Here is a 7,781-nt window from a genome sequence, read left to right on the forward strand (position 1 = left end):
GGTATGTCAATCTTCCCCTCCATGTATATGTATAAAAGAACAGAGACCGGTACTTCAGCAACATTAACAGTGGTTACTTCTGGATGGGACAGGGAGAGGGGTGGATAGAGAGCTTCAGAAGCATGGATGTTAAATCACATTTGTCTGTGTTCATATGTGGAGATATTTGAAACTTTAATAATAAAAGTGTATTCATATATTACACATATTTTTTAAATTAAGGATGAAAAGTAAAGCAAAACAATTATAAGTTGAATTCTGGTATCGTTGCTGTAGGTCATATTCTCTAAGCCTAAAGTTACTTTTTTCAAAGATTCTGAATCAATTGCACTTTGATGGCACAATCTGTTTTTCTTAATTTGGAATCTAGATTCCCTAAGTGTTTATATCATCAGTCTTTGAAGTAAGCTCTAGGACTATGAGGAACAATGTATGAAGAAAAGAAAGCAAGACACAGTTCCTCTTCAGTCACCTCTTTCATTGTATCTGTGAGTTAGAACAAAACGGTGGTGCACATAAACATGAAAATTATGTGACCCAGATTTTCCAATGCCAAAGTTCCCTTCTCTTAATGGTAACATCTCTCAGGATGCGAGCTCTCATTTACTCTTCAGAAACAACAGCTCCTGTTTGCAAATGACAAATTTTTACCACTCACCTGTGGGTCCCCTGTCCCTACAGATGCATTATCCCAGCTCACAGACTACAAATTTACTTTTCATAAAGAAATATGGAATAGCTACTCTTGCTTCAGCTCTCTCTCAGTGGGGAAGAGACTATCCACAATAAATGTAACAGATCAACCCAGTAGGTTATCTGGAAAATAGTCTTGAGATTTTTCTGAGGGAGACTGCCTCCCCTGAGCTGAACGTTTTGAAGGAAGTTAAACAAAAGATTTTTGAACAGAGGTTAAACTGGCTTCATCACAGTGAAGTGCATGCAATTGTGAAAGGAAAAAGAAAAACTTCAAATTGTGTAGAAGTGTGAGAAATAAACATTAAAAGTTTAAGAACCTTCTTTGTGACATATTTACTGTCATTCAAGGGAAGAAGAGGGAATAGGAGCTGAAAGGCAGGTACTACATTTTGGGAATATGATGTTACATGTTACTAAGGGAGTAAACTCCATATTAACTGACACCAATCGTCACATCTTCTGGATTCTGATTTGAACAGAGCCTTTCTCCTTTGAGGAGGTGCCCTAGTACTGCAGATGGACATTCAGGCAAACGGAGAAGAGTGTGTTCCTAAAGAAAGGCTCAGAAAGAAGGGGCATATGTCCACAGAGAACTTCCCAGAAGTAATCCTGTTTTACTACGTTTCATTTGAATTGAATCTAACATTCTAAGACACACTGGAAAGATTTTGGTGTGTATATCTACCAGAGGAAAAGAAAATAAAGAACTCTTAAAATGATGCAAAGATGTGGAATCAACCTAAATGCCCATCAATGATAGACTGGATAAAGAAAATGTGGTACATACACACTATGTGATACTATGCAGCCATAAAAAAGAACAAGATCATGTCCTTTGCAGGGCCATGGATGAAGCTGGAGGCCAACATCCTTAGCAAACTAACACAGGAACAAAAAATCAAATACCACATGTTCTCACATATAAATGGGAGCGAAATGAGAACACATGGATACAAAGAGGGTAACAATACATGCTGGGGACTTTTAGAGGGTGGAGGGTCAGAGGAGGGAGAGGATAAGGAAAAATAACTAATAGGTACTAGGGTTAATACCTGGGTGATGAAATAATCCGTAAAACAAACTCCCATAACACAAGTTTACCTATGTAACAAACCTGCACTTTTATCCCTGAACTTAAAAGTTAAAAGAAAAAAAAATGATCCAAGACAAAAATCAGGTCTTAATGTTTTATGTAATCCTTAATTTGTGCAGAAGGAAATGAATATAGTGTGTATGTGTGTTTGTATATATATAAATATATATACATATATATATGTATGTATGTGTATATATATACACACACGCGCAAACCTATACATGTAATTTATGTGATTATGTATGTCTGTGTAGCTAGGTAGATATATAGGGTCTGAGAAAAGGAAAGAGAAAGAAAGAGAAAGAAAGGGAAGGAAGGAAGAAGGAAGGAAGGAAGGAAGGAAGGAAGGAAGGAAGGAAGGGAGGGAGGGAGGAAAGAAGGAGAGAAACAGAAATACACAAAATTATAAGCCAATAATTATTCAAGAAAATAATATATTTTCATTCTTTTGAGAATATATACTCCTATGAGTGCTTTTTACTTTTGCTGTGTTTTTATTTTGTATTTTTCACATTTTAATAAAGAACTATGTTCATTTTTATTATGAGAAAAAATCCTTTATATACTTTAAAATTGTATCTTTTTCTTTAGTCATTTTTCTACATAGATTACTAATAAATTATACTTTGTATCCATGTTTATATGCCCAAGGTCCCTATAATCAGAAAAATTATATGAAAAATAATTTCTTAAAATTGTATTTATCTCAAGTACTCAAAAGTTGCCTTCTTTTTAAAGAAAAACAATTGTGAATATTCTTATAAAATTCTGTAACACAAATGCTCAACTTGATTAAATAATTGTCTCATTAAATCAGTGATGATACATTCAGTATTTGTGGTTTTTTTGTTTTGTTTTGTTTTGTTTTGAGATGAAGTCTCACTCTGTCACTCAGGCTGGAGTGCATTGGCGCAATTTTGGCTCACTGTAGCCTCCACCTCCTGGATTCAAGCATTTCTCCTGCCTCAGCCTCCCGCATAGCTGGGACTACAAGCATGCACCACCATGCCCAACTCATTTTTGTATTTTTAGTAGAGACGGGGTTTCACCATCTCTGAGGCCAGAGTGTGAAATAATCACATACATTTCACTGAGGCCAGGCTGGTCTCGAACTCCTGGCCTCAAGTGATTGGACTGCCTTGGCCTCCCAGAGTGCTGCAATTACAGGTGTGAGCCACCATGCCCAGCCACATTCAGTATTTGTTAACAGTACAGGGAAACACTGTAAGTGGGATATAAATCAGTAAACCTTTTCTGGGTGGTAAGTCACTATAAGGATTAAAGTTTCAAATGCCCTTGTCATTCAACAATTCTACTGCTCAAAATTAGTATTGGTCAAACTCACAAGTATGTGCATTACAGTATTACTTTAATATAAATATCTGGAAATTATTTTAAATGAAATATTCATCAACAAGACAAACTGCAGTTTATGGAAAGAAATAGTAAGACATTATTAAAAACAATAAACTGTATTTATGGGTGTATATGCAGGAAAGTCTAAACTAAAAAAAGTCAAGTTCAAAATAATGTATGCTATATGACCTCACTTATGAGTATTTAAAAGAAATAGAATACAGAGAGATAAAAATACATATAATTCTACATAATGGTCTCATTACTTTTTCCCTAAAATAAATCTCAATAAATTAACAGCAGTTTATAATAGAGGGGGATAGAGAAGAGAGATATTAGGATGATACATTTTAGTATCTTCCATTTTAATTAACACTTTATATTTTATATATGTTTTTTGTATGTACTTTTTATTTAATATCTGTAAACTACAAATATTTGGGAATTTAAAAAAGAAGTTGTATAAAACTAAGGGAACATGTGGTGTTGGTGGGTCTACGTGCATATATACTCATTTACCTGCATATACATGAATAATATATGTATATGTGTATGAATATATAAAAATTACATATGTGTATATACATAAGGGAGTGTCCCTATACATATATATGAAATACACAGTGAATAGCTATCATTCAATTATGATACCAGTTCATATTTAATTCAGAATTTTCCCTCTGAAAAACTTATTTTCATGCATTCCCCATCCAACAAAAAGCGATGTCTAACTCTGCATGGAAAAAGGTATTTGGATAAATGTGCCAAGGGTTAAAATATTATGGAAATTAATTATTACCTTTCCTGCGTTTTATTAATCTGGACATTTTCTCACTTGAGAACACATGATGTGCTGAATTTATGGTATACAGTCCTGTTTCAGAGAAATAAAGCATCTTAGATTATATCCTTTTTAATTTATTGAAGCATAATGGATAATAAATTATTTAGTTTAATTAAAATCTCTTTATCAGATGGGCATTTACCCATGACATTGTTATGCACAACTGGTGTTTCTACGGAAGACATCATTTCCATTTCTTTTCTCATTTCATTCACGGATTCCTTTAACTGCATTTCAAATTACATCTATTTCCACAAAGTCACACTATTTCACAAAGTCAGATATTTGTGCCTACTCATTTACATTGGCATTTAAAAATCCCTCTCTTCCATTTACCTTAATTCTTTCCTCTTGTTTTTGAATGAAGAAATCAAGGAACATTAAAATATGGCATTTAATGGGTTTAGAATAGACTTGCCTGGCTTGAATCACAGCTGTGCATTTGAGAAAATGATTTACCTTCTCCGAGACTGAGTTTCTTTTCTCATTTATAATATGGGGCAAATAATCGTTTTGAAAATACAGTGAGGTTATACATGTAAAATAGCACCTTTCCTAGCATCTGTTAAGAGATAAGGTTGATATAATTATTTTGATCAAATTTTACTTTATGTCTTAAAATGCTTTTTCATTTTGAGGATGGAAGGATAGAAGAATGATATAATGCAAACCTAGCCTTTAACAATAACATTTCAGACTGAATAGAGCAGTTTTACTAGAATATTATTAGGATTTTGGCATCAAAGTTTAATTTCCTTTGAGCACAGGGATTCCCTGAATTCTCAAGGGCTCCACTTTCCCTCTTCATTCCCTCCTATTACAAGTTCATTATATTGTCAATTTAAATATCATTTTAATTGCTGTAATTTCAAAATGCTGCCATATTCTTATACTTGTTATTGAAGTTTTATAGGAAACACAAAGAAATTAATGAGATTAAGGTATACACAATGTATATGGTGCCAGAAATGAATATTTTACTAAAGATTTTGTGGAGAGGCAGGGAAAGTAATTATAATACATACTATATGGCAAAAAAAAAAAAAGTATTCAATTTCTCATTTTTAAAACTGTGTTTTCCCCAAAAGTTTTCTCTTTAGCAGTTTCATCTCTCTTCTTTGATGAATAAGTCAATATATTATATTGACTCCTTAAAATTAATAATAACTAAAACAATAAAATAAAGTAACATACATGATATTCCCTAGAATTGGTTTCCATTTGCTTTACTTCCACTCTACTCAATAAGCATATATTGTGCAACTATGATGTGCCAGACACCCAACTAGGTGTTGAAAATTAAGCAAATAAACCAAAAAACCTGGGTCTTATTTGTATTTTTTCTTTCTATTCTGCTTACTTGTCTTGTTTCCCTGGTCTTATGTTGTTTTCTATGTCGAATTACTTCTTTTGCTTTGTTGTTTTTACTGTTCGGGTGGAAATAAGAAATAAAAATGGCAGAAATCAGATTTATATGATTATGTTTATATAACGACTCATCTTTGAAGTTTCTTCTTCCAACCACCCATCAATTTACAATTTCTAGTGGATCAGATTGTTCTGAAAATAAGCAGATAAGACGTCTAAGCAATAGTGACCATTATAGTGAAAGTTCATGATATTCTTGCTATGGTTTGCTTTAGATGGTGGAGGTGGGTCAAATCAATTTCTTAAACATGGGAACAACTCTAGGGGAAAAGGTAAACATATGTCATCGACCTTTGCATGCCATCACATTGAACCACATTACTTGACTTTGTATCCACTTTCTAAGATAGGTATGGCTATTTTCATTGCTTAGATATGAAAGCAGGATCAGAGAGATTAAGTTATAGACTAAGGATCTCAGAGCCACAAAGATGTATAATCTAAAAACTCAAACCACATTTTCTAATTCTAACTCACCATCAATGGCCTGTCTTAAAAACATTACAATATAGAACCTTGTGTCCATACCATACAGTTCTGCACAAATGACTGAAATTATTACTTATAGTAGGAATTCTTTGTATAATGAGTTTGAAAATTAAACCTTCCCTATCCCCTGTAGGACCACACTTTTAGCTTATGACTTGCGATTGTCTTCTTGTACAATAGGTCACATCTGTTTTGTTTGCCACTGTGTGTCGTGCACTGGGTCCAGTGCCTACCCTATAGGATACTCAGTAAATATTTACTGAAAGCTTGGATCAAAGAAGGATGGATGAATGGCAAGCATTTACATTTTCAGATTGAAAGTTGAGAGAAAGAAGGCAAACACAAAATAAAAAACGATGTAGAGAATTATTGAATGGGAAGATTATGGAGGCTCTGACAACAGCCTGACAGACTACATATTAGCATAGAACAAAAGCCATAAGCTGAAACTTAAAATGTCACCAATAAAACATGTAAAGTGGATTGTGGAATGGGAAAAATCCAAACATAAATGTCATAATTGAGATACTGGGCATTTGGCCAATAGCAGAGTGATAGAACCACATGCAAGATTCCACAATTAAGCTGAGGACATGGAAAAAAATTGAGTTTATGGCTTTTGGAATTGTTTTTTGTGTTTTGTTTTGGTTTGCTTTGGGTTTTCATTGTTGTTGTTGTTGCTGTTTTTAAAGTATCATCTAGGTAAAGCCTTCTGTTTTTTATTAAGAATAAATTCAAATTCTCTCTGAAAAGATACATCCTGGATGTAAGCACAGTTTCCCACAGTTTAAGATCAAATACATAATGAGTTTAGAGTCAAAGATCATGAAATATAAAAAGAAAACCACACAAGTAAATGTTAATACATGCAATGAATGATGGAAGTAGGCACAAAGAATTTTACATAATAGATTTATTAAAAATCATAAAAGTAGGTGTTTACAAAAAAGTTTAAGAACATTGACAATAGAAAAAAATCATTCAAAGAAAAAAGAAGAAAACATTCAGAAGGAGAATCAAACATACCTAAGCAGTCTACAAAAGGAATCAGGGATTTTTTAAATGTAAATAAATTCATTAAAATTTAGAGGAAAAGAGTGGTTATTTACACAGAAAGCTGGGTATAAATGAAAAAAAGTATTAGTGAACAAGAAAATCTGAAAAAAATACTCAAATTTCAGGCGAGAGGTGGAAGTTATGAAAAAAGGATTAAGGGATGTGGAGGAGGAATGAGTCTAATATTCATTTAATCAGGGTACCAAAAGGACAGAATACAGGATAGAGGAATATAAATAAAAAGAAACTCACATGGACACAATTGTAGGAGACCACAGAAGACTAAAGATACAGGGAAGATCTTAGTAGTGGAACTAATTCCCAACTGAAATAGCTATTACTAGTAAAGCAATATAATCAAGAACAGAAGTGAAGTAAAGTAATTTTTATATAATCAAAGACAAGTAGGTACAAATATACTGTTAAAATAAAAGAATAAGACCTTTTGTTCCACAGATCAGTAGGGTCACTATAGTTTACAACAATATATTGAATATTTCAAAAGAGCAAAAAGGGAATAATTTGAATGTTTTTAGCATAAGGAAAAGTAGAATATTTAAGGTAACAAATATCCCAATTACCTTGATTTGATCTTTACACGTTATATGAAAGTATTAAATTATCACATATACTCTGGAAATATGTACATCTATTATTCTCAAATTTAAAAAAAAATAAATCTCAAGGAACTTTTACTTTAAAATACTGTGCTTTAAGTTATTCCACAGAAGAAAGATTGGAAGAGCAAGATGAATTAATGAAAAAATTAACACAGGCAGGTATAACTAAATAAACATTGTCAATATAGAATAACAC

Source organism: Rhinopithecus bieti, unplaced genomic scaffold (genome assembly GCF_001698545.2).
Source record: "Rhinopithecus bieti isolate Rb0 unplaced genomic scaffold, ASM169854v2 scaffold_56845, whole genome shotgun sequence".
Classification (NCBI taxonomy): domain Eukaryota; kingdom Metazoa; phylum Chordata; class Mammalia; order Primates; family Cercopithecidae; genus Rhinopithecus; species Rhinopithecus bieti.